At 37.0% G+C, this 26,207-nt stretch overlaps 1 protein-coding gene and 1 long non-coding RNA gene across 3 annotated transcripts in view; both read right to left on the reverse strand.

The window, feature by feature from the left end:
• LOC133525488 (uncharacterized) overlaps window positions 1–24,891 on the reverse strand; it is a 49,352-nt gene extending 24,461 nt beyond the window's left edge. Inside the window, exon 1 of one of the 2 annotated variants that reach the window (XM_061861745.1) lies at window positions 24,393–24,891. The gene's annotated coding sequence lies outside the window, so the exon portion shown is untranslated. The other variant, XM_061861747.1, reaches the window with a different exon arrangement.
• LOC133525564 (uncharacterized) lies at window positions 4,722–6,285 on the reverse strand. The gene is made up of 3 exons (XR_009800587.1): window positions 6,097–6,285; window positions 5,857–5,987; window positions 4,722–5,496 (listed from the first exon to the last, which is right to left on the reverse strand). It is a non-coding gene; the product is annotated as an uncharacterized LOC133525564 (long non-coding RNA).
• Window positions 24,892–26,207: the final 1,316 nt, after the last annotated feature.

The raw sequence follows: 26,207 nt of genomic DNA on the forward strand, positions 1-26,207 counted from the left end.
AACTAATACGGGTTTTCAAGAAACATTTTTTGATAAAGTGAATATATTCGGAGATAATCGCTTCGAAAGAAAAAAAAATGTGCCCCCCCCCCCTCTAACTTTTGAACCATAGGTCCAAAAAATATGAAAAAAAATCGTGGAAGTAGAGCTTAAGAAAGACATTAAATGAAAACTATAGCGGACATGATCAGTTTAGCTGTTTTTGAGTTATCGCAAAAAGTTTTCCCTTCATAGTAAAAAGACTTATTTTAATTAGGTACTGATTATGCAAATTTGCCTATTTGTTTAACTCAGGTGAAAGGTACCGTTTCATCCCTTGGTTAACAATTTACTATACTTTAAGCTCCAGTTTAGCTTATTGTGACGGAAGAGTAACTACGGAACCCTACACTGAGCGTGGCCCGACATGCTCTTGGCCGGTTATATTTAATATTTTAACACCCAGAGTTTCTAAATGCTATTCTACCTTTCTCAGCAAGGACTACCTAATCAGCAATTAAGACTGTACTTATCAATAAATACAACTGGAAACGTTAATTTGACGACCGGTTTGGCCTAGTGGGTAGTGACCCTGCCTACGAAGCTGATGGTCCCGGGTTCAAATCCTGGTAAGGGCATTTGTTCGTGTGATGAGCATGGATATTTGTTCCTGAGTCATGGGTGTTTTCTATGTATTTAAGTATTTATACATATTTATGTATTATATATATCGTTGTCTAAGTACCCTCAACACAAGCCTTATTGAGCTTACTGTGGGACTTAGTCAATTTGTGTAATAATGTCCTATAAATATTTATTTATTTATTTATTATTTTATTAATTACATGGTACGGCACTGAAATCTAATCTGATACGCTGCTGTCTCTGTTTCCCCTCGACTTAAGTTACCACTTAACACACATCTATGGTACATTTGTTTTCAGTTGAACACCGTTACCCTGCATACTATACCATAGCCGTATAATTTGAGCCTAAAATAAATAGCTAGTGATATAGCCGAGGGATCCGACGAATATTTTTTTTTAAAAGAAGTATATATTTATATAATAGGTAAAAGGTGCGATGACCAAATCTTCCGTCCCTCTTGACGCCCCCTTTTAATAATTAAATGTGAAACTCTCAGGAAAACCTGCATTTTTGATTTACGCTCTTTAACCTGTCTATAATATACAGAAAATTTCTTGAGAACTGTACCCCTAGTGTAAATAAATTCCATTTCGAAACGTGACGTGATTTCTAAATCCAATACAAAATGAGACTAAATGTTTGCGTTTAGTCTCATTTTGTATTGGATTTAGAAAGAGCGCGAAAAGGGACGTTTTGGAAACTCAAAATCCTATACAAAATGAGACTTAACGCAAACGCGTTCGTCACGTTATGATGTCGATCAAATTTACACTAGGGGTACTGATTCCACTTAATGGCTCGTAAAGAACCTGTCATTGTTTCTCGATTTATTTAACTTTCCTAGAGGACACTTATCTAATGAACAAGAGTTGCACCGGCCATATTGTCGGTTTCCTAGAAAGTTGCCCTTTAACCGACTGTAACGAGCGGGCTATGTGCGCGTCGTGACTATTGTGAGCCGGCAACTGGAGCGTTCAGCGATTAATTACACAATGTTCAACATGACATACCTAGCTAATTAAGTAATTAGATATCGCGTGATAAGAAGGAGATATGTACGGCGAGCTGCAAAATTGTATGGACACATTATGAATTAACACATTCATAAAGTAGCCATAGTGTTCACTCGCCGTCAGATATATCGGAGAGGCCGAGGTGCTCAAAAATATCTGAACACGCACTAACGCCTTGACAATAGAGATGAGTTCATATATTTGTGAGTGCCTTAGCGGCTCCGATATATGTGCTGGTGACTGAACAGTCGAGTTCACAAATAAAACATCTTCACTAGCCAACGCTCCAAAATATATTTACACGCCTCTAAGATATTGATATTAAGGTCGGGTTGTCGTGTAAACTTATTTTTGGAACGTTGGCTGAAATTACTAAGACATTTAGGGGTTTCTTTATATTGGACATTTCAAAGCGTCGTATTGAACAACGGACTTAGCTTAAATCCAAGATGGTTAAACATTGAAATATCACTTTGGAATCGCATCTGCACCGAATTAGTGCGATAACCAACTGAACAGATCAGCGGAAGTCGGATGTATCATGTAAGTAATTAAATCTGTAATATCGATTAATTCGATAAATCACTTTCTAAATGACCTATGCAGCCGGCCTATGATGGTTTTGTCATTATATCATTAATCATTTAATGCTTGGATTGGCGATTATCTGATAAGTGACTTAATTCGGTATAAAGTCGCGAGGGTAACCTATAATTGACTAATGATAGCGCGACATATTTTGAGGTTTTGAAAAATGAATTTTAAACTCTATGCCTTAAGGCGTATTTTAAAGAATAGATGATTAAATCACATTCTACCACTTATCTTCATATGACATTAACAGTTAAAAATTATCCATGGTTTGTGCTTTTGAAAAATAAATTGTAAACAAGTATACTTAAAGCGTATTTTAATGAATAGTTGGTTAAATGACATATTACCACATATCCACATTTGACATTGATAGTTAAAAGTTATCCATGATTTAAGAGTTTGCAAAATAGATTCTTATTGTGTTTAATTAAGACGTCTTTTAATAAATAGTTGGCTTGTGTCTACAATTCATACATAGCAAATGGGGAATCATTGCTCGCTTTGATTTGAAGGCACGTTTTAAGGTTTGAAAGACAGGCAAATGTAGTGAAGCGTGTAAGGTGTTCAAAATTAAGCGTGTAGATCATTTCCAACATTTCACACGATGAGTTACTTTTGGTACGGACTGTGCCTATTGAGTGAAATTAACGTAAGGCGGTCTTCACACTGGCGTTGCACCACATTCCATTGCGATGTGGATGATTTAGTATACGGCGGAGTTCGCTATAGTTTTCCTTCAATAGTTTTTCGCCCGGAACTGAGAACTCGCGGTTTGCCAAAAATTATGTATAGCGATTGCATTTGTTGCACCTACTTACTCGGAAAATGATAAACTCTGGTACAGCAACTTGGTCGGTAGAAAAAAGGCGGTAAATTTTTAAAAATATAGGCGCAAAGGGTCTCCCATATAAAATTTAAACTTTGCGCCTTTTTCTACTGCCAAACTGGGTGTGTTTGAGTATAGTTTCAAGTCACCATAGAGATTTAAAAAGACCGTATCTATGGTAAACGGTTACGTTTCTTACCAAATGACTATATTATGTAATTTTGAATTCGTTTATCTTGCTAATTATGTAAAATGGTACATTTAAAAACAATATCAAAAACGTGTAAGCCGGGCTTTTTCATTTGATACCGCCGACCACACTTTCTTGCAAACAAGTTGACTAGAATAGCAATAAGACCCCTCACAAATAGCTTTTGGGTTTCTAGGCTCTTATATAGCTCCAGAACCCCTTGATTGAGCCTGCTCATAATTTAATTTAAATTAGTACAAAACTAAAGTTATTGCATAACAAGCTATCCTCTGAGAGCTCTTAAAAAAAAAAATGTCGAGACCTGCCAATAGCCAGTCGTGTGTTCCAAGTTGAATGTATGATTTTTTGTCATATTATTTGGACCCAACATGGTTCGAAAGTTAGAGGGAGGGACTCTTCTTTTTTCTTTCAGAGCGATTATTTACAAAAATATTATCTTTATCTAAAAATGGTCATGAAAGACCCATATTTGTTTTAAAAGACCTATCTAATGACAGCCCACACCGTAAGTTAAACACTACGGTTTAACTAACTCACGTTATTTTTGACACTTGTGCGACATGTTTCGGAGAACCTATTAGGTCTTCATTTTCAATCATGTCTAGTTCATCTGAGCATTCACGCTAGTCATATTTCTTTTTTGCTAAAGTTAGACTCACAACCGTTTAAATTCGATCCCATGCCGTGCTTATTGTTAGCTTGGCTCAGTTAACTATGAACTGCATACATAGGATTATGTATACCTTATATTTCGTAAATGAATGACTTATGACGTCACAAAGTTTATGACTTCCCCTCCCTCTAGTCACAACATGTCACATTTTCTTGACCCCCTCTCTCCTCCTTAACGTGTGATCTAATTAATGGATGACCTCTTGGGGCTAGTCCGGTTTCCTCAGAATGTTTTCAGGAAGGCAGTGTTAATGAACATAACAAAATAAAATAATACTAGGCGAAATATTTATTTATTAATAGGGCACGCTTCTCTGCATGTAATGCATCCCTCGAGCAGCGCCCCCTTCCATTTCCGCTTCAGGTTCGCCTTTTATTGGAAGATTTCTGGAAAAAAGAAAAACCAATTATACCTATAAAGTAAAATAATCAAAAAAACTTTTTACAAAAAAAGTAAACCGACTTCAAAAAGGATAAAATAAAATATTATACTTTTTTAAGTATATGCATTACCAACTAATATGTTTGAAGTCGGTGCCTTATCGTCAGTTTATATTAAAATTTCTGATCACAATATCATATTGTTGCATTAAAACTACTTTGATTAAGCTAATCGCAAGATATAAGGTAATTGCAGCAAAAACAATTAGAAGTCTCACAAGTTATTTTCTCAACACATTATGACGTTAAGATTTTATAATTAAGTGAATAGTTAAAAAAATATTCATATTGTCCATTTCTGCCTGAAACACAAGGAATCCTAGTTAAGGTATTTGTAAACCACTTTTCTCTAATAACAATTCTTAGTCTTTAAGAGCAACCAACGTAGGTACAATACTTTTTCAATGGATATGGTAGGCAGCTGCCCCCAGTCTCCCATTTAAAAAAATCCATGTACATGGGTATGTGTTCGGTCACCGCAGAGCAAATTTGAGGAGTGGAGCCCTAAACATGGTAGGTAAACCTAAATTTAATTTATTCATAAAGTGTCCAATGTCCATGCAATTTTGCAGATACATCACGTAAAACTAACAGGTGACTTGCATGGAACGACTCTGGGTATCTATGTACCTAATCGCGGAAAACGTCAAACATTTCACAAATATTTATACTTAAAATATTATAACAACGGTTATATGTATATGTAATCTCTTAATATTTTAGAAATTACAAAATAGTATTTGACTACCTATTTGTATCCGATTTAGCAAAATGATGAGTTGTAACAAAACGTACTAATCCCGATTCAAAGTAATCCCCATTGGTGTTGTCAGGGATTACTTTGGCGATCTTACGGTTTACAAGAAAATATCGATTCTGTCCATCCATTCGATTTATTCTAAAATTTCTAATTATGATTTTGCAGTTATTACATACCAACTGAACGTTTAGCGAATGAATTCCTTTTCTGTTTAGAAACTGTACGCCATGCGGTAAAGGTTATGGAAATATTTTTACTTGGGTGCAGTCTACTGTGCCTAAAATGTTAGCAACCCCATATGCCTCCTGAACACCTCTAATTTTCTGGGAAGACTATCCAAGTGTCCTTGAGTCTGTAAACAATCCAACACTTTCATGATTTGGTACTTTAGCTACACGTAGCATTGAATAATACTTACATAAATACATATGTAAGAGTGGTAAAGAAGTTGCATATAATAACAAAAATAAGGTATGATTCTGCATTGAAATATTTAGGTAGAAACACTTCAAATACAAATACCACAAAAATCCACATTCAAGCCTCATTTGTACTTCATGGTCCCTAAAAATCTACGTAAGAAAATAAATATAAATATTTTGTTACTGACTGCGTCTTTTTGCCTTCATATGCACCACTGCACATCCATACTCGTGTTTTTTTACCTTCTTATCTCCGGTGTCAGTGGTATTCTGTACCAAAATGGACATACCTTCTATTCACCACAATTACAAATTGATCCAAGTACCGGCTGACGGTAGACTGAGCAATGGACAAGCCATGGTCTTGTCCAGTTCCCCGTTAGTAACTACCGTCAGCCAATAGGTGCAGTGATGTTAAAACCTAAAACAAAGACTTGTAAGTAGGTATATCATTATGAAATAATGATTATGATCAAGGTGGTAAAGGTAACGGGAATGATTTGAGGAATAGTGCAACATTATATCTTTACTTTAAGATGTGCCGGCAATCCATCGCCATGTTGAGGCTTGAGGTCGGCGTCAAGTTCAGCACACATAGAGTGCTAATTCTTTCCGCACCCTATATATGCGCCATAACTCCCCGTCGGGCTTATCAAACGGGTTGCATGCATCCCTTATGGCCCGGCGTTGAAGTTTTCTGTCTTGTTTTTCTTCGATAGCAGCAGCTGCCAAGAAGAAATGTCTTGCCATCCCTGAAAAATGTATTGATCATGTTATATGTAAATAAATGAGTTTGATTGTATATATAATGAAAAACACAGATACTTACTGATATTTAACTCCAAAAATTTGTATTTTGCACCATTTATATAGCACAAGAGCACTTATCGTGACCCAGTGAGCACTAGGATAAAATAATCAAAGTCTAGCCGTCAAAACTCGACTATATATTTAATTATTCAACAAACGTTGCCATTTACCGTCTATCGCTGTCAAAAGTAGACAAAACGGTATAAATGCTATAAAACGATATAAATCTAGACAAGTGTCATTTATATCATTTAACTTATCCACTTATCAACTAAGTTTAAGTAGAAATTTAGACAAATGACAAATTATCCACCGACCATGTTATGCGTAAATCATTTAACATCTATCGCTGTCAAAAGTGGAAAAGACGTCAAATCAATAAAAACTGGATAAAATGTTAGTTATATTATCATTTATACAGCCATATCATTTATAAAATCGACCATAATAGCCCTGCTGATAGAGATATTACACGCATTCATCGATCAATATGATAGATGGTGCGGATGGACATTATTTGTTTCCGAAAGGTCAGGCGTGCTGGGACTTAATAACCATCCATACCGACTAATCACTAATACGCATGTATTATTATGTTCGCCGTTATCGACCTGATACAGTGACATTTGCTTTATCACGTGGATAGCAGCGTCCGTCCTACGCTACGCCCGCAAGTGCTTGTGCATTGTGCAAGAAGTGCCGTCATACTACGCAAGCGACGGCGATGTTACATTTGATTCTAATATATAATTCCACAGGAGTACACTACAAATGCCGAGCGCACGCGCGTGGGAGCTGTGTGATTAAATTATGCATTATCCATAGATGCATCCCGCCGTATGTAATATAAGATATAAGTGTTAATTGGAGTAAAATGTCTCTCAGTTTGTTTCTGCGATAAAAAGAAGATTAAAAAAAACATTGTAAGTAAAAATGTTAGTGGTAAATACACGTGTCTTCTAATATAATTATTTTTGTAACATATAGCAATAAATATATTGGTGTTGTAGTACCTCTGAGCAATCATAAATATTATCATCAAATGGTACCCACGTTTCCAAGTCCCTTCTCATTCCAAGGTACAGGCATAAAATTAATAATGTAAAATAATTAATCAATTTCTTAATTACTGCCTACTTATGTCAGCCTCGTTCGCCGATAGAATCCCCTTTGTCAATATGTCATAATAGACATGACATTATACGATCATCTTTACATAATTCTCGCGCTTTCCGCGTTTCCCCAGTTTCATTACCGGCATTGTGTAATTCTCTCACGGTCTCTATTGGAAACTGTTCCATATTGCTCTCGACAAAAAACAATTCACGTCGCCGTCTATCAGTCTAACTAACTTATGCCCTTTTGTTTATCAATTAATTCTTATTGTTAGAAACATAAGTCGTATTCACGTTTGGTATAAGTATAATGCCTTGATAGACACGACTGCTATCGACTATCTACGACTCTTCATCACGGATTCTATTGTTATTTAGAAGCTATAAAACAACCTTAGATATCTAATTTTTTTGGATACATGGGTCATTACGGAATGGCAGTTATAACACTTTTATTAGTGGGTGAGGTGATTGATCTATATATTCTGATTGTGCTTTGTCACTAACATGTGTGAAAGAAGATAGAAGAAGTACCTTATTTAACACTATCAAGAATTCAAGAAGAAAATCACCAATAGTGGATGTTTCGACCCACGAATGTGCCAGGAAGGCAGCCATCAGAGAAAAATGGCAGCGTATGGAGCTTGTACATGTAAATAATGACCACGACTATGTACTCTGTCAAAAGTAAAAGAACAAAAAATATTATATCTATATGGCTTCAATATGGTTACATGTTTTATAACTAGATCGTTGTAAGTTCAAAGTTGTTGGTTTTTAAAGTTGATCATTCATAAGTGCCCAGGGGTTGTAGTTTTCCATCTGAGATTGATCGATCGATCGATGTACTGTATGTTACTTTAGCAGAGTCGCTGCTAACTGGTGTGGTGTGACATCATCTTTTTTGTTCATAATTTATAATATTATAATATTTCCAAACAATTTTTTGGCCTAATCCTGGCACTTTATCAACTAAAAATTCCGATTGTAACAGTTATACTGGCCAATGAGAAACATCAGCCCAAATATCGAATGAATTAAAGAAATTATACCTAATTATAGAACTTAGTAGCTATCCGCTGCATCCGTGTCAGCTGCAAGACATTACGCGTTAAGAAACCATTTCATGCTAAATTGTTTATACTTTCTAGAGAAATCGCCAGCTCCGTTCATAAAACTGTGTATTCAGCCATCAACGCTATCAAGTATCAATGGATATTTCTGTGAAATCTGTTCAATTTCATGGGATCTATGCAGAACGACCCAAGAGACGCAATTAGACAAGACGATTAAAATCCCAACCTAATGCATTAAAGTTACATTTGCAGATATGTAGGTGAAAATCACATTTGAAATGTAATGTATAGTCGCCATCAGATAAATCAGATCGGCCAAGGTGCTCAAAAATATCTGAACACGCAGCTCAACGTTAATAGAGGATTTGTTCAGATATTTGGGAACACCTTGGCCGCTACCATGTTCAATTCAATTAATTTATTTAGACACATAATTGACATAATAAACTTACAGTACAGTCACACAGACTTACATGTTAAATCTTAATTCTTATGTTAAGTTTGTTCTTATTGTAACATAAAAATGTAAAAATATAATACAAATATAATCAATATGATATAACTGATGGCAACTGTGTTACTCGTACTATCTAAAGATTAAGCTTTAATTGGCTACTTGACAGTTTTTTAGGGTTCCGTAGTCAACTAGGAACCCTTATAGTTTCGCCATGTCCGTCTGTCTGTCTGTCTGTCCGAGGCTTTGCTCCGTGGTCGTTAGTGCTAGAAAGCTGAAATTCGGCATGGATATATAAATCAATAAAGCCGACAAAGTCGTACAATAAAATCTAAAAATTTAATTTTTTTGAGGGTATCTCCCCTACACGTAAAGTGGGGGTGAATTTTTTTTTGCTTCAACCCTACAGTTTGGGGTATCGTTGGAAAGGTCTTACAAAACTAATAGGGGTCGCCAACAATTTTTTTTTGATAAAGTGAATATATTCGGATATAATCGCTCCGAAAAAAAAAAATGTGTCCCCCCCCTCTAACTTTTGAACCATAGGTCCAAAAAATATGAAAAAAATCATGGAAGTAGAGCTTAAGAAATAAATTAAATGAAAACTATAGCGGACATGATCAGTTTAGCTGTTTTTGAGTTATCGCAAAAAGTTTCCCCTTCATAGTAAAAATACTTACTTACTTTAATTAGGTACTGATTATGCAAATTTGCCTATTTGTTTAACTCGGGTGAAAGGTACCGTTTCATCCCTTGGTTAAGAATTTACTATTCTTTAAGCTCCAGTTAAGCTTATTGCGTCGGTGTCCTGTCGTTTGGCCAAAAGATGTTTAGCAAATTGACACTTGGCAACCAACTACTGGCAAAATTATATTCTAGCAAATCATTTTTTTACAACAATATTTTTGACAAATTATTCTTATTACCAAATAATTAACTAATAAAATTTCATTTCATAACAGATCTTTTTGACAAATGATTATTTAACAACAAAGTTAACAAATAAATCTATCATTGGTTAAAAAATGTTTGCTATAATGTATTATTTGACATGTGTTTCTGTACTAATAAACTGTAAGCGAGCCAGACCTGTCGGGGCAATCCGACTCGGATAGGTTAGGTTAGAAGCCTAAGGCGGGAGCTTTGCTCCCGCCTTAGGCTTCGAGGTTATTTTTTTTTTAACAACGCGAAAAATGTAAGCAACGATTGCTTGCTTGTCTTGCAACTAAGTAACTTACCTCAAAATAATCTGGCCCAAATGAAAATTGCAACCATGCAGAATTATTCCCTCAAAGTTTGGTGAATGTATAAATTTGCTAAACATATTACTAGGTGACATGAAAAATATAAAATTGATACTTTGTATTTTGACATATTGTAATAATGTATTATTTACTAAATGATTATTTGTCAAGTGACTTTTTGTAAAATGATACATTTGCGGAATAACATATTTGCCAAATAATACTTTGGTGAAACGTTTTTTGTAAAATGAAAATTTGCCAACATTGTTTTGGTTAAACATTAGTGAACCTATTGCGTCACATTATATTGACGTCACATTACATTGGTCTGTCCTAAATGTATGGAAAATCAAGGAAATTGCCATTTTGACCCTGAAATATTGCGTTTATGTGTATAGTTGTCATACAATTCATTTTTCAATAAAATGTAAGGAATCGAATGGTACCATTTCCTCTCACGCAAAATAGGCGCGAATTGCGACGTCGAGTTGCGGAAACCCAGCCCGCGAATACGAATAACGAATACCATTTCCTTTTTTGTATTGGAAAGTAAAAAAAAATTTTTTTGAGATTTTGTAGCCTTGTATTTTTTTATAACATCAATATAATTTTTTAAATTACACTTTTTTATAATGGATGGCTCATTTTCTATCCATTTAGCTAAATTTTTATATAATATTCGACATGTGTCAAGTACCCAATTGAGTACTTATTGAAAAAGGTAGTGGCCGCACGTATATCATTATTAAAGTTATGAGAAGCCATTATCCGAATAATCCAGATGTAATTTAAGATATAAGATTTTCTCGAAAATAATCTGTTTAACATTAAGTAATAATAATCACTAGTTCCGCCTCGCTCGCACACCGGACGCTTTCCCGGGCTCGTTAGAATTATCTGCCATCTGTGTGTGGTTAATTATATCAAGACATTCCAGCCACACACCGTGTTCCAGCGACTAAAAGTCTCAGAAATCCAGTCAGATATACAAACTCTAATTACACATTAGAAGGTAAGCAACTCGAGTTCAAGGTACAATGGTTTTGTGAGATATAGAGTTCGCTGCTCCCGCGCAGACGAGGATAGTTGGCCCATGTTCAAGAGGACGGCCGAGCCATGAAAGTGAAACCAGTGACTGCTAACTCTTGTATGGTAAACATGTAATTACGATCGCTATCGTCGAGAAAATATATCACACTTATAAAATGTATTACACGTAACAAGCTACGATCTAACGCCTCGGTTAATGCTCAATGTGTGTAATTGGCCAATAATCTCGTTATATTCGCGACTACGTAAATAATTTCAAATATTGATATAGGTATCCAATTTACGATGAAGTAATTTGCTTCTACCAATTGTACTTTCTCAGCAACTGCCATGAAAATGCGACTAGACCACCGACTATTAGTTACTCGTATAACGTCAAAAACTGTCTTGTGTTTGATCGTGGTTTACGAGTAAACTTTTCTCAAGATGCTGAAGGGTTAATTCTCAAAATACACTGATTTTAAAAGAAAACTTGGCATGTTGTGGTCAATCGTTAACAGCTTGTGTGTATTTACAACTAATAATTGTGTTCATAGAAAAGAAGTACCCATTAAGCCGCATAATATTAAGCGTTGAATCCGAAAATTATTCTTGGTAGCCGTTCATTTTTGATATGTCCACGGGAGGTACGTGAACCTTGCAATGTATGATGCTAAAATGAGTTTGAATATTGATTAAAAGTAACAAACTCTGTTCACTTCTCGCTGCGCAGTGCACAGTGGTATATAGCAACCAAACTAGGCCGATGATAGGCGTTTGACCAAGTTCACGGCCACGCCGGATCAAGTTGGCCCTCGATGGGGTTCTAGATGTCTGTGACGGGGTCACTCGTTTCATCGCTGGCAACTACAGGTACTGTTAACTGGCCTTACTGCAACAAGATAAGCTAGGTACCTCAATATCGTGTTGTTTAACCTGTAAACGGATTTAATAAGCTCAATAGATCAATCTCTACATTAGGATGCGCTTGACCTCGATGTAGGTATAGACCTAGGGCGATAAATGTCACCTGTTTCCTAGCCAGCTGATTTAATTACGAGACATTTGATTAGATGAGAGGATCAAGCCAGTAAACATCCTGAACATAGACACAGAATCAGAAATACTTTATTGACCAACTGATCAAATCTGGGAAAACTTAACTTTCTTTTCAATCTATGGTAATTTTTCTGGATTATAATTAAGACACAATTTTAACTGCGTTTTATATTTATTTTAACTACCATTTAAATTGTATTTGCTGTTAATGCTCTGAAGGAGTTGACGAAATCCAATATTTATTTATGCACTGTGCACAAAAAGTCGACACGGCCCGAAGTGTCCGTCCGAGATTTACGTTATGCCATTCGGGCTGCCGAACGCCTCATGCATTATTCGGTGGTAAGTAGTTCGCAATCGGCGCGGCGCCGGCACATGCATTATTCCGCGCCACGCATGCGCGGTGGCGATTTGGCTACGTATTTAGACAGCTTACCGAGTGCAGGGGCCTACATGTTTTACCACGGTAACAACTGATATCTGACACTAAAAATTTCCTGTTAATATTTATTTGTAAGACCTGCGGTAGTAGCATGGTTTCATTTTTATCTCCTGCCACTATGACGGTCAGTTCGCATTTACATACTTGGTTAGAATGTGATAGGCATGGTGACAGGCGATAAAAATAAAGAATTTCTGTCATTTAACCGATTTTATTTTAATGTTTAAGAGAACATGTCGCGCGCGTGATTAAAAATAAAAACACGTGAGTGGAATCCGTAGAATTAGTTAAATGTTAGTATGTCTCATGATCTTCATCTTACTTTTTTTTAATTTTTAGGACCGCATGATTTCCTTTATTATATGCTCGTAAAGTTTAGTTGTTTCAGTTGTTTGACTTCAAGTATTCTGTAGAATCTGGAATACGTTTTATAGAATATATCTGAAACTCGTTAGCTTCTTTAGAAATAATGAACTATTCATTATAGGTGTGAGGTTAGGTCTTAGTCTTTATTACAGGTCTTAACACGCTTCAAAAAGACTCGAAAGATAACTTTAAAAAAGCTCAATAGAAAACTCGGTGAGGAAGAATTAAGTTTTTATCATGGACAAACTAAAACAAGTGCTTCCTATTCAAACTCAACACAAAACTATAAGTTCTTCCCAACGAACTCGAGCTTTGTACTATTACAGTACGTATAATCTCAAGTCTATGGAGTTCTTTAAGCAGGTGGAATGCGTCCTCTTATAAGCGCCCGCCAAAGTTGAGACGTGTTCTGAGACTGCAACTAGAAATGAGGTAATGAGGCTCATTTCGTTCTGAAGGCTTCGCTCGTATTTTCTGTTGGATTTCGCAATACCTACCAGGGACCGATAAATTGCAAGCATTTCGAAATGTGACAGACTTCTCCTTAATTGATTTCGTATTTCTACAGATCTAGATTACAGGGTTGCAGACGCTTACGCTTAGAGATAATTGAATCGGCAAAAGGAAAGCCATCGCGTATATGAACAATACATGAGTGCGAAAGAGGCAGACTGCAAATTAAAAAGCGGGACCATTTTTGAGCTTCAAATCGGCCGCTAGCGGCCACTTGAATGTACCGAAACGTAAGGTTAGCAGAATAGAAATTATGAAAAGCTGAATTCACGAGATACGGCGGACGGTTATATCTTGGAATATACTGTTACAAAGCAAATAATTTACGCAATCACTCGAACATGATGATAGATGATGATGGTAGATCTGTGCGTATTCCACATTTTCCTGGAGGCCACCTTTATGGGAAAAGTATTAGTAGCAAAGCAACTGTTTACATCGGGACACGAACATGAACATTTTATATAATAAGCTGCATGCATAATGGACAAGCACTCATGGAAGATGGACAACATTTAAAATTCAAAAATGTATTCTGCAAGTAGGCCTCTGTAGTAGGGCTCTTTCACAAGTCAAGATATAATGTTGATAGTGACACCATATAATGACAAGAAAAATGGCACTGTAGAGCCATATTCTTTGTAATACTTAGTTCATTTCTTATTTTAAGGCATTTTTGACTTTATTTATTTTTTATATCGAAAAAGTTCTATAAAATTCATAATCAAAGTGGAGTTAAATACTTTCCCAGTGCTGAAATGATAACGATTGGTTTTAAATATTTAAATTAGGTAGAAATTACAAAATAAGTATATATTGGTAGTTTGCGTTAACCATTCAGTTCATGATAGTTTATTAATAAAATAACAACTCAGGAAAATTTAAACAGCTAGGAAGTTGTAGATCCGACAGTAGTACTTAGTTATTAACGATAAGACCCATTTTTAGGGTTCCGTAGCCAAATGGCAAAAAACGGAACCCGTATAGATTCGTCATGTCCGTCTGTCTGTCCGTTTATGCCACAGCCACTTTTTTCCGAAACTATAAGAGCTATACTGTTCAAACTTGGTAAGTAGATGTATTCTATGAACCGCATTAAGATTTTCACACAAAAATAGAAAAAAAACAATAAATTTTGGGGACTCCCCATACTTAGAACTGAAACTCAAAAATTCTTTTTTCATCAAACCCATACGTGTGGGGGATAGGTCTTCAAAAATGATATTGAGGTTTCTAATATAATATTTTTCTAAACTGAATAGTTTGCGCGAGAGACACTTCCAAAGTGGTAAAATGTGTCCCCCCCCCTGTAACTTCTAAAATAACAGAATGATAAACCTAAAAAAAAAATATAATATACTAATGTATATGCAATATCGCATGGTAATCCATGCAAACTTTCTCCGAAAATTGGTTTTAATGAGATCTAGTAAGCAGTTTTTTTTAATACGTCATAAATGGTACGGAATCCTTCATGGGCGAGTCCAACTCGCACTTGGCCGCTTTTTTTCAAGTATAGTGCGGAAATTTTAAAGCCTAAACACTAGACATACTTAGTTAAGTAATGAACACAGCACAAGCCAAGGCCTATTACGAGTGTAAAGATAACATACGAATGTGAACCATAAGTCTTGAATATAAACTCTATATTTGTTACACACTTAAAACTGGAAGCTACTAATACCTAACTACTTAGAAACGGAAGGAAAAACATTAGCATCCGTAATAAATAAAACGATTAATATTAATACGTATACATATGTATGTACGAGGTCGATTATGCCACGTTATGTCATAACTATTCGAGGTATTTGATATTACTGAGTGAGAGGAGATAAACGAATGATGTCAGTATTGTCAGTTATTTATATTAATTTAAAATTTATTGGCGTCAAAAAATGTGAAGCGCGGCGCGCGTTTATGTCTTTTACACATCACATTGAGTAACTTGACAAACTGCTCAGTAGGAGCAGTCCAGATTGTAAGTATTGGGTCAACGTGGTGTTATTTTAGTAACACTCCTGTTAATGCTAATAAGAAGCTGTTAAACGTTTTATACCTTAGCTTATTCAACGGCATTAATTACAGATTTCTGCGGGTTGTTCACGTCCCCGACGAACTAGAACTTTTGTGGAATACCCCGGTAGTCGAGTTCATTTATGATTTCTTTCAAACTGAGGGTCGTGACTTGGAAATATAGACATCGACTAATGAGTTTCCTAGAATTTATTTTTCTCCGAACATACTTTTAGGATGCAATCCAAGACAATCAAGATTTGCTCAACACAGCGTCGTCCCGAAGATTTAACAGCGAACGTAATGTAGGTATTTATAAAACAAAATTTCTGACTCACTTGCACCGTGATGTTTACTAAATTAATGTAATTAAATAACTTTTTCCTGGGTTTAGATCGTTATTGTACTGAAATAAGCATTTAAATTTATCTGACACTGTTTCTATAGTCTGTAATAGACTTTAAGGCCAATGATGATTCCATTGAAATCATGTTCATTTGTATATTTTTGTTAAGGTGAGTGCTTGTCGTATAAGTCGTGAGGTGAGTGAAGGGTGTCACCTACTGGACATTATCATATGGGGCACTAGGACATTGACCATATGTGCTCAATCCCATTCTAAATATGCTAATCCCTGTTAGATCCTACGGAAGTGAATAATCGATGTTACGGCATCGGAAACCGGCGCGAATCGAAATAAGAAAGCATCGCATTCCGATATAATTATAAAACCGCTCGTGTTTGGGCGCGCGGTGAAAGCACGGTTACGTCAGGGGGCCGATTCGAACCAACATTTTAATCAAAAATAAATTAATTTGATACTTCATGGGTGACTATATATGTACCTATTGATAGGTTTCTCTAATTTTTTGGAAAAAAAAACTATATATATCTACTATTCTTGTGCTGTAGGATCTAATTAAAGTGGGCAAAAAAAATGTTTGTTTCGCACCAACATAATCCGTAGATGAGTTACTAAAATGGACCTTAAAAACCTTAAGGATAGTGTACATAAAGAAAAGCAAAGTAAAAAGAAAGAAACATAATACTACTACTATATTATATTGTGTAATTAGTAATGTATGGGTCTCGTTATGCGAAATAAATGTTTTTTTTTTAAATACCCCTACTTTTGGGCTAACTATACTCGTCCCTCCCTATCGTGACATCAACCCGATACCTATTATCAGCGGGCGGTCAAGACGCTCGGTCATACACCTCAGCATGCTGTTGCCACCGCCGCGCACTCGTTTCAGCAGTGCAGCTATTTTTTTTCGCCTAATGGCAAAGAAGTCGTCAGCGGCAAACATGCCAGATACACTGCACTGCTCCCGCAGCCTCAGCAGCATCCTAGGAAATAGCGTCGGTTCCACGTGTTCGTTACACCGTGCAAACCTGGGTGATAATATTGCCTCTTAGTTAGTCTTACAACCATCACCGCTCACACTTAAAATTATTATGATTTATTACAATTCTATATGTGACAACATAAATTGGCTTTGAAATTTTATTGTAATTTATTTTTTATTTTATTTCTAAGAAAAACTTAAAGAAAAAGTAACAAAATATGATCCGAAATAAAAACAGTAAGCCAATTATAAGTTTTCACAGGTAGAGGTAATATCTGGGTTAACGCTGTTAGTATTCCATGTACTAAATAAATATGTTTAAATGCTGTTAGTCGCGCATGCATTTTTTCGTACTTGTTGGCTCATGTATTGGCGGGCGCAAGACAACTACACATACTACCTAATCTACCTAAGTATAAATGGCAGGCGCATTATCATTCGCCACAAAGTGGCATCATTTCGATATCTAAACGTTGGTTTGAATTGGCCTCCAACGCGCAGCCGGACGGCTCCGACCGGCTCCGGCTCGAATGAGATTCCCACGAACATTACATGTTGTACAATTATACCATATTGGCATAATATACTACATTAATATAAACATTATTGTTAAGGCGGCAGCCGTTCAGATTTTAATATATGGAGTGGTGGGGGATTTAATACGCACGTGACTTTAGCGTTTTCTTATATATATGTATATTACATAATTGTAATCCGTACAGTCGAGTTCATAAATATGTGTAAATTTTTTCACCTTATTGCAAAGGATTAAGGTGGAGAAATGTGTACATATTTATAAACTTGACTGTACTATATATTGTTGATAAGTATTATAACATGTACCTATGTACGAAAGTAACTCTGTCTTCTAATACCAAGCCACCAGAGTCGAACCAAGCTAAATCGGTAGCGACTTGGATAGCATAGACTGTGCAAGTGTTATTTTAAATGTCATAATTACATAGAAGTTTCCATAAAATTTGTAGAATATATCTTGAAATAACATAAAGACGCTTAATAGATAATTAGTGTTAACGGCGATCTTTAATTTGGATGATATGACGTAACGCGTTCATTAGAAGCCGTTGCGTAAGTTTCGTGAAATGCTTTTCCTAAAAGGGGTCAGTGCTTATTAATAATTAATTAACTTTTTCTTTGCAGGTGGAGATGGTTTACATTTTGTTGTGCGAGTGTGTCGTCGCGTTAATAACGTCTACGTTATTGTTTTCTTGAGGCTTATCCTTTCTGGATACATTCGGCGCACGTGCAATATAATTCGCTAGATTTTGCCAGTTTTTAAGTAGTGTTTAGCATTGGAATAACAAACGAACAAACAAATGATACGTTTAAATTTTGACGACCGGTGTGGCCTAGTGGGTAGTGACCCTGCCCATGAAGCCGATCGATGGTCCCGGGTTCAAATCCTGGTAAGGGCATTTATTTGTGTGATGAGCACGGATATTTGTTCCTGAGTCATGAGTGTTTCCTATGTATTTAAGTATTTATAAATATTTATATATTATATATATCCTTGTCTAAGTACCCACAAGACAAGCCTTATTGAGCTTACTGTGGGACTTAGTCAATTTGTGTAATAATGGCCTATAATATTAATTTATTTAATTGTTTTTTTAACAGGCCAATTCGAACGTACACTGATATCAGAATGACATCTAACTGATTTCATTCAGCTAGCGTGCATTTCGCTAGTACTTGTCCGTACATGTATTGGCGCGAGCGAGACGTACGATAACTAAATAACATATAAAATATAATTCTCTTGTCAGTGTGCGTTCTAATTGGCCTGTAAAGTAATAAAAGTGCTTTTGAAGAGCCTGTTGTCTGCCTCTACATTTAATCAATTGTTTATTTTTCTTGTATCTTTTTACTGAGGTATGCCAATAAAGAGTATTCTATCTATCTATCTAAGAGCGCCGAGCGTCTTCGACTAATTACTTATGTGCGTTCGGAAAGTCCACAAATTGTGAAAATATCGCATGAATGAATATCAAAGACTTTGATACTATCTTTTTCGTATTGGGATCGAAATTATCCATTCCCAAAATGTTTCCTTTATTTTCCGATATTTTCGAGAATTTTCCAACTTTTTGGAAACTTTCCGCAATCTGCACATCTGTAAGATCTATAGATCGCTTTTTTGTATTAAATTATAAATGGCCAAACTGACAGTCTCACCGGCTAGCATGAGTTGTGTTTTCACGCGCGAGTCCATACTTGAAGCTGCGCAAAATGAATGGAGTCGCGCGCGAGAACCAACTCACGCTAGCAAGTCAGGCCAGTGTATGTAAACATAGTCACACAAATAACAAACAAATTAGTGTAGGTAGTAGTAATCCGCTCGCACGCCAGCTAAATATCTGACCTTGTTGCCCGAGAGCCGGCAGGTCTCGTATCGTAATGCGATCGTCGCGCCCACCATATTATTACTGCTTCAACCTGCGCACACGCAAGGTGCCACTTATTAAATTTCATAAAGGCTCATTTAGACGGTGCGCATCAGGCACCTGTTTCACCAACTCGACACCTGATAATGATAATTTCCCGTACATTTCTAGGTTGGTAAGTAACGGCTGTATAATCTATGGCGTCAACATTTTCTTGTTTGACCGCAATGTACGGTGAATTGTATGTATGTGTGTATGTATATACTTTATTGTACATAGAAATAAAAACACGAAAAACACAGTTACAGAGTAAATTAAATACAACAAAGGCGAACTTATCCATGTATGGGATCTCTTCCAGTTAACCTTTGGAAATGAGTGAAACAGAAGTAACGGTTGTCAATGTCAGGGAACAATTATTGTCGCCGTTGTCGAAAAGGGGTGCGCATTTTCATCGGACTTTGACGTTTGTGTTCGTTTCCACATTGTTGCTAGCCGAATCGAATCCTACACTCGCAATAGTGATTTTGTGCTGCCTCAGGATCTTTAACATCTATTTAATTTCGTCTTCGTTATTGAAAAAAATAACACTTCCATTTATAAACTATTCCTGGCTTTCTGTTTTATTTCATTTTAATTTCACCCTGTGCTAAGGTTATTTTTGTAACATTTTAGTATTGTCAGTTTTCAAAAGTTTTGCTTGTTTTATGTAAGTAGTATAGTTGTTAAAGAGGTCAGCTCTCATTCTATGGCGATATAATCAGTTTCTGTATGTGTATACCTACACAATGTTTGTGATTGCGCCGAGTGATGGTCGTTAAACGCATTTAGCGGCGAGTTATCGGCGCGTGACGGTTCTCGCCGGCGCTATGTGGGTCACTGGCTTAGCGATAAATGACAAACATACGTATAAGAGATATTAATGCACACATGCTATTAGACTGCTATCCATGCTAGTGCCACCGCCAAATACTTTTCTAAGCAGGGATGACATATGTATGTCGACAGTTCCCGGTGAAAACTATCCGCCACAGTTGAATTGTTCTTTACATTACTATCTCCTTTTGTTGAGCAATCAGATAATGGCAGATACTTTTAGTGCATAGTCTGATATGCTAGTTTTGATGCTGATTATACGTGTAGTTCTGAACTGTAGTTTGTCATCGGAGCAATTATAAAATGAGTCGTTAATTGACGGGAAATAAAAGCGCATGCGCCTTTCTTTGACATGCATGCCGCGCATGCGCATAAAAGGCGTGATTATAGCAGTTGTGGCTGATTGAGACGTTCCTCGGCCAATCAATCAAATTACCTGACGTCCGTTAGGCTGCGTTTCCACTGCTAAGATATTTTCTATAAGAAATAGCTAAGTAGGTACTTATTTATATCGCCACCGGCGTCAATAGTAGCGGATGAAAGAACGCGTCAAAGGTATCTGCCAACCTGGTATAATCTTTTAAATAGGGGTAAATCTATACAGTGTGCACTCAAAAGTATTTATTAACGTTTTTTTTTCTGCATATAGATACGTATCTCTTTTGTTTTTCAATAGTCAACAGCCGATTGATATGATATTAGGTTCCAAACATCTGCTAAAAGTAAGAGCTAAAAATGCCTTGTTTCTGAAAAACTCTATCCACAGAGTAGCTATGGTGAGATTACAAAACTGGAAGTAAAAATCTCCACAATATTTCACAGACAGCAAAACCAATCGGAAAAATGCCCTGCAATTGGGCTTTGGCTAATTGTATTGTTAACTGGAAAGTCAATGGATGAATTAATGGTTCCGATTCTCATGGGAACGAGAATGATTGGGCAACGGCAAGTGCACAATGGCTGGGTGCAACCGGCGGGGCGCGGGCGCGGGCACGTTGTACAGGCAGGGTGTTGGTTTAACACTGACTTGGCTAACAACAGTTTCTTTTTATGATATAGGTAGGAGGCAAACGAGCCTGATGGTAAGCGATTACCGCCGCCCATGGACACCCGCAACAACAGAGGGGTTGTAGGGCTTTGCCGGTCCTTAAGGTTTTAAAGTCGTGTCAGTCCGGAGATATCCCGGCGACAGTTCACTCCATAGTTTAGCAGTGCGAGGAAGGAAGTTTTTGGAGAAACCCACAGTTGAGGACTACCGACTAAATTAAGCGGTCGCGCTCCCATTCTAAATTAGGTAGTACGGGAGCGCTTATCCGCTCCGCTCCGTTTAGTAGTTGAGGCTTGAGGCTGTCTGTTTCTAGGTCTACGTCATAGCATGATAATAACAGCTCTATCAATTGCGCGGTGTTACAAAGTGTCATTCCTTTCTGCCCTTCAGTTCGTTTACAAGAATGTCGTCCAAAATTTCGTTTTGCTGTTAATTGCTAGTCTTCCATCTATGCGTTGCGTCACGTAGCTCACGCGACATTAAAGCGTGTGCACGTCGCGTGCAAGATTCCTCAGGCAAAACGTTTGGCATTCATCACGAAATATGTACCTAACTATGTAGGTACGAGTAGGTGTACTAATGAAGGTAGAAAAACCTAACTAGAACTTGAATGACGAAAAAGAAAATGGATGTTGGTGCGTTACTCAATATAGTTGCGTTCATACATATAACCCGATTCCCATCATTGATTAACCTAATTTAACTAATTTATTCATCAACGTGTCTACGTTTGTATGTAACGTTAGGTACTTGTAAAGTGGCATATTTCATCATCATATCCATCATACCCTGAGTGTAATTTATTACTTACGGCTGTTTCAATTCGTAATAATTCTTGTTAATTAATTATGTATTATGCAGAAACGTCTGCAAACGATGCCGTACTCAGAAATAAAGTCAAAGTGGAAACGTCACTGTCCCGGGCGATATTCAGCTGGTAGGTCTCGGTAGTTAATTGGTAGAGCGGCGAGCTTTTATCCCGGACTTGCAAATTTGAGCCCCGCCCGAGACTGTGAGTTTTTCCACTTTTCCTTTATTTCTAAGTATTATTAGTATCAAAATTCAAGTCGTCAATTTATTGTATATAGACCTAACAAGTTAATTATGTTAATGGTAATTTTGTTGCCTGGTTTCAATTTTGATAACAATAAAACATTCCTATGTATTACATACTTTTGTTTGTAGCTACTTTATATGAACTCGTATGGTTTAATCAAAACTAGCTGTAAACGCGTAGGCTGCATTTTGCATTTGAAGCGAGTCTGCTGTAGGTCAGTATCTACAGGCAGACACCCACATCGTTCATAATCATTTGTACTCCGATTAGTGTTCGTATGAACTCGTAAATTACTCGGCGATAGATAACTCCGCCCTTATGATCATTTATAATCATTTTATTAAACGTTCACGATCTTTATATTATTAGCTCGCTATAACTATTAGTAGTTGTGACAGTTCAAAGTTTATGTTTACATTAGTTGACTTAAATATTAGATAGCCGACGTTGCTTTGTTATTGTCGGACATTCACGTTGTTATTTTTTTTTTTTCAAAAAGTATGGTACATTTGTAGCTTATATTGAGTTCGCCAAACTTGACATTTTATGGCGTTAATCGGAGATTAAGTCTAAGTCACAAAAAAGCGAGCGTTTTATAAAATCTTTTGGTAAGTAGATGTCAAACATGACAAAGGTCACACGTACGAAACGACGACGTATATACAAAACAAAACATTTACACGTTTACGAGTAAGATGAACGAAGACCGTGAAAGTTTACCAAAGTTTATAAACGTTTGCTAATATGATTATGAGTACGCCACTAGGCTCGGCACACGGCGGGTCATTCATGGCGGTTACATAACGTCACGCTCGCAGGTGATTGATGGCGGGTCGCGGCGACCTACCGCTTGCATAAGGCGCCGACCGGGCTTCAGATGAGTGAGCTTATGCCGATGTTTTAATAGCAGGCTTTAGACATTAACGAGCTCATGGGCCACCTAAACTGTAACTTCCCATATTTTTATATAAGAATAAAAATTTTCTATTTTCAAAATGAAAGTATCCTTAATTTCTTTTGTGTCCTGAAATTTCCGAGAACTCATCAAACTTTTTGGAATCTTTCTGCAACTAGCAAATGTGCACCTGTCAAGTTATTCTTTCTACTTCTTGATGTTAGTATAATATAGGAGTAGGTCAGTGTCGGTGACGGATGGCCTTGCTAACCATGTTACCATAGATAAAGCAGTTGTTAAATTCAACAAGTTGTTTCGTACTCTATAGAAGGTGTAACAAAAATAGTGGGCATTCGTTTAAGAGCATATTCGGTATCGTGTTCTGATTAGGAAAAATAATAAGAAATGTTTTTTGACGCCAAAAATGTTTAGTTAACGAAGGGTTGCTCGACTAGAACGACCTGCCCCGTAAAAAAATGTTTCACGTCAAAAATGTTTTCTTCTAATTTTTCCTAATCAACATACGATACCCAATATGCCGTTAAACGGATGACCATTATTTTTGTTACCCCTTGTAGGTCATCAGAGACTTAGGGCCAGTTGCACCGACCACACTTAACAGACTGATCAACGTCACTTAACAAACAACTATGAAAATTCCCATACAATAAAATTTAACGAATGCTTTAACGGTGACAGATGGTCTAGTACAACCGACCCTCAGATTTACGAGTACGTCTTTCCTGTAGACTTTAAGGGCCTTTAAGCCTAATTTTCGATTGGATTCAGATTAAACAACTAAACAAATCTGATCGCATACAAGATAAATTAGAAAAGAAAGGTATGGTTTGGATAGTGTCCGTAAATCTAACGTCATACGTTACTATTTTCCATGAACAATACGACTTAGTACCTGAAACCCAGCTAGTCGATAATGCTCAATAGTAAGCTAACTTTACCTGTCCACAATCCTACCAAACCCGTCCAGTGGACAACCAACATTTTCTACCCGAGTTACTCCAGGTCACACTTTCATGCACTTTCTTCGTTACGCAAGCCGAGGTCAACTCACCGTGCTGTCGCCGTAGAAAGCGAAAACTTAACGCATGCCCACACTTCACACTCACAAGAAACAAAACACTGCACTTGAAACTTATAAAAAATCAAAGTTCTCGTTCGGAGATTTGAAATTGGAATCTCGCACTGTTAGTCTGTGATTGGTGCGCGTCGGTTGGCTCGTCAGGTGCAACTGCGCCGGCGCCGCGGTGGTAGAGAGAGCGTGTTGTGCAAGAGGGAGTGGAAATGGCAGCGATCTGTTACAAAACATCTTTTTTTAGACGTGAAAACTGTGACATGTTTACATAAATATGAGGGTGGATTAAGTGACAGACGTGGAATTTATATTGAAAGTGTGTTAGTGTAGGTAATATTGTTTTTGATGCACTGATTTGCTAAATTCATCACATCTAGGTAGAGCTTTTGTAAGTCAATAGGTAACACATATATATGATGTCCATGCGCAGATCGCTATCTCGGTACGCAGGTATCATGCTCCATACTACTTGTGACTCTCATTTCTTTTATTTTGCTAAGCCTAAGAATTTTCATTTGTACCAATTGATAATAATTAATTTAATTTTCACTGCTTCCAGGACTATGTTAATTTTTTTTTGTATGTAAATACGAAGGTACGCAAGTTTAGTAAAATAATAACAGTGACATTTGGTCAAAAGCCTAGAGGCCAATTCAAACTTACATTGTGAAATTAAAATGATGTCATCGCCCGTGCGTCTCGCTCGCGCCATTACATGTACGGACAAGTACGAAGGAAATCGCAACGGACATCATTTTCATGACACAATGTGAGTTTGAATTGGTTTCTTGGTTTAGGAACGTGCGGTAAATTGTCTGCAGCAGCGTTGCGTGTGCGTACGCAGCTGATGCAACGCGCGGAAGGATGGAAGGAATACGAGACAGACTGTCAAGCGAGGTTTTTGAAATTACGTTCACCTGATCTATGGACGTTGAATTAATCCCAACTAAGTAGATACAAACCATTGAATGGTGAACCCTTTGCTATTGTTTTTGCATGAGGCTTACGAGTCGTTTGTTAGCAACTTAGCAGTATGGACGGTGCGACCAGTTGCCAACCATCGTCTCTGTTGACCGACAATTCGTAAACCTTAAAAAGACAAAACGTCCTTCACTGTGCGATGCTGAGTTAAAGGTACTGATAGAGTGGAGCATTTACTCTAGCAGGACATCGGGCATTCGCAGTTTCGGTGAATTGTTTGACGAACGCGGGTAGGTACATTCTTCTGATGTTCACGAGAATGCTCATTACAAGTCTATCAGCATCTTTAATGTGTAACTATCGGTAGGTACTTACAGATTTGTAGACCCAGTTTTCTTTTATATTTATTTTATAATGTGTAAATGAACTACAATATACCTATACGTTAGCTTGAAATTGTTTTGCTACAGTCGTAGAGTTTCACAGAGGTAAATATTTTCCACTGTGTTTCAGTTAGCAAGTCTAGATGGCTTCGGCCCATAACCTCTTGGGCGGCGCCATACTCGTACACAAAGTGAATAGGAATAATTATGTGTTTTTCATCCCTCGTAGCCTACATAACTGGCCGCGTGCCACATTCCCGCGGTATTCAGGCTAACTTTCACTACATCTCCGGCATTACATATTGTTACCTAACACTTTGATTTGTCGATGTAAGGTGCCGACTGTCGTGGTACTGTTCTCATTGCTTGGCGCAACGAGTCCAGGTGACCGACAAACCTACGTAAAGTGACCTGTAGTATTGGCATTTTCACGCCATACCTGGTGCCTCAAGATTAGAAAACCCGACCCCGCGTAGCGGAATGAGGCGAG

This window comes from Cydia pomonella, chromosome 15, assembly GCF_033807575.1.
Source record: "Cydia pomonella isolate Wapato2018A chromosome 15, ilCydPomo1, whole genome shotgun sequence".
NCBI classification, from domain to species: Eukaryota; Metazoa; Arthropoda; class Insecta; order Lepidoptera; family Tortricidae; genus Cydia; species Cydia pomonella.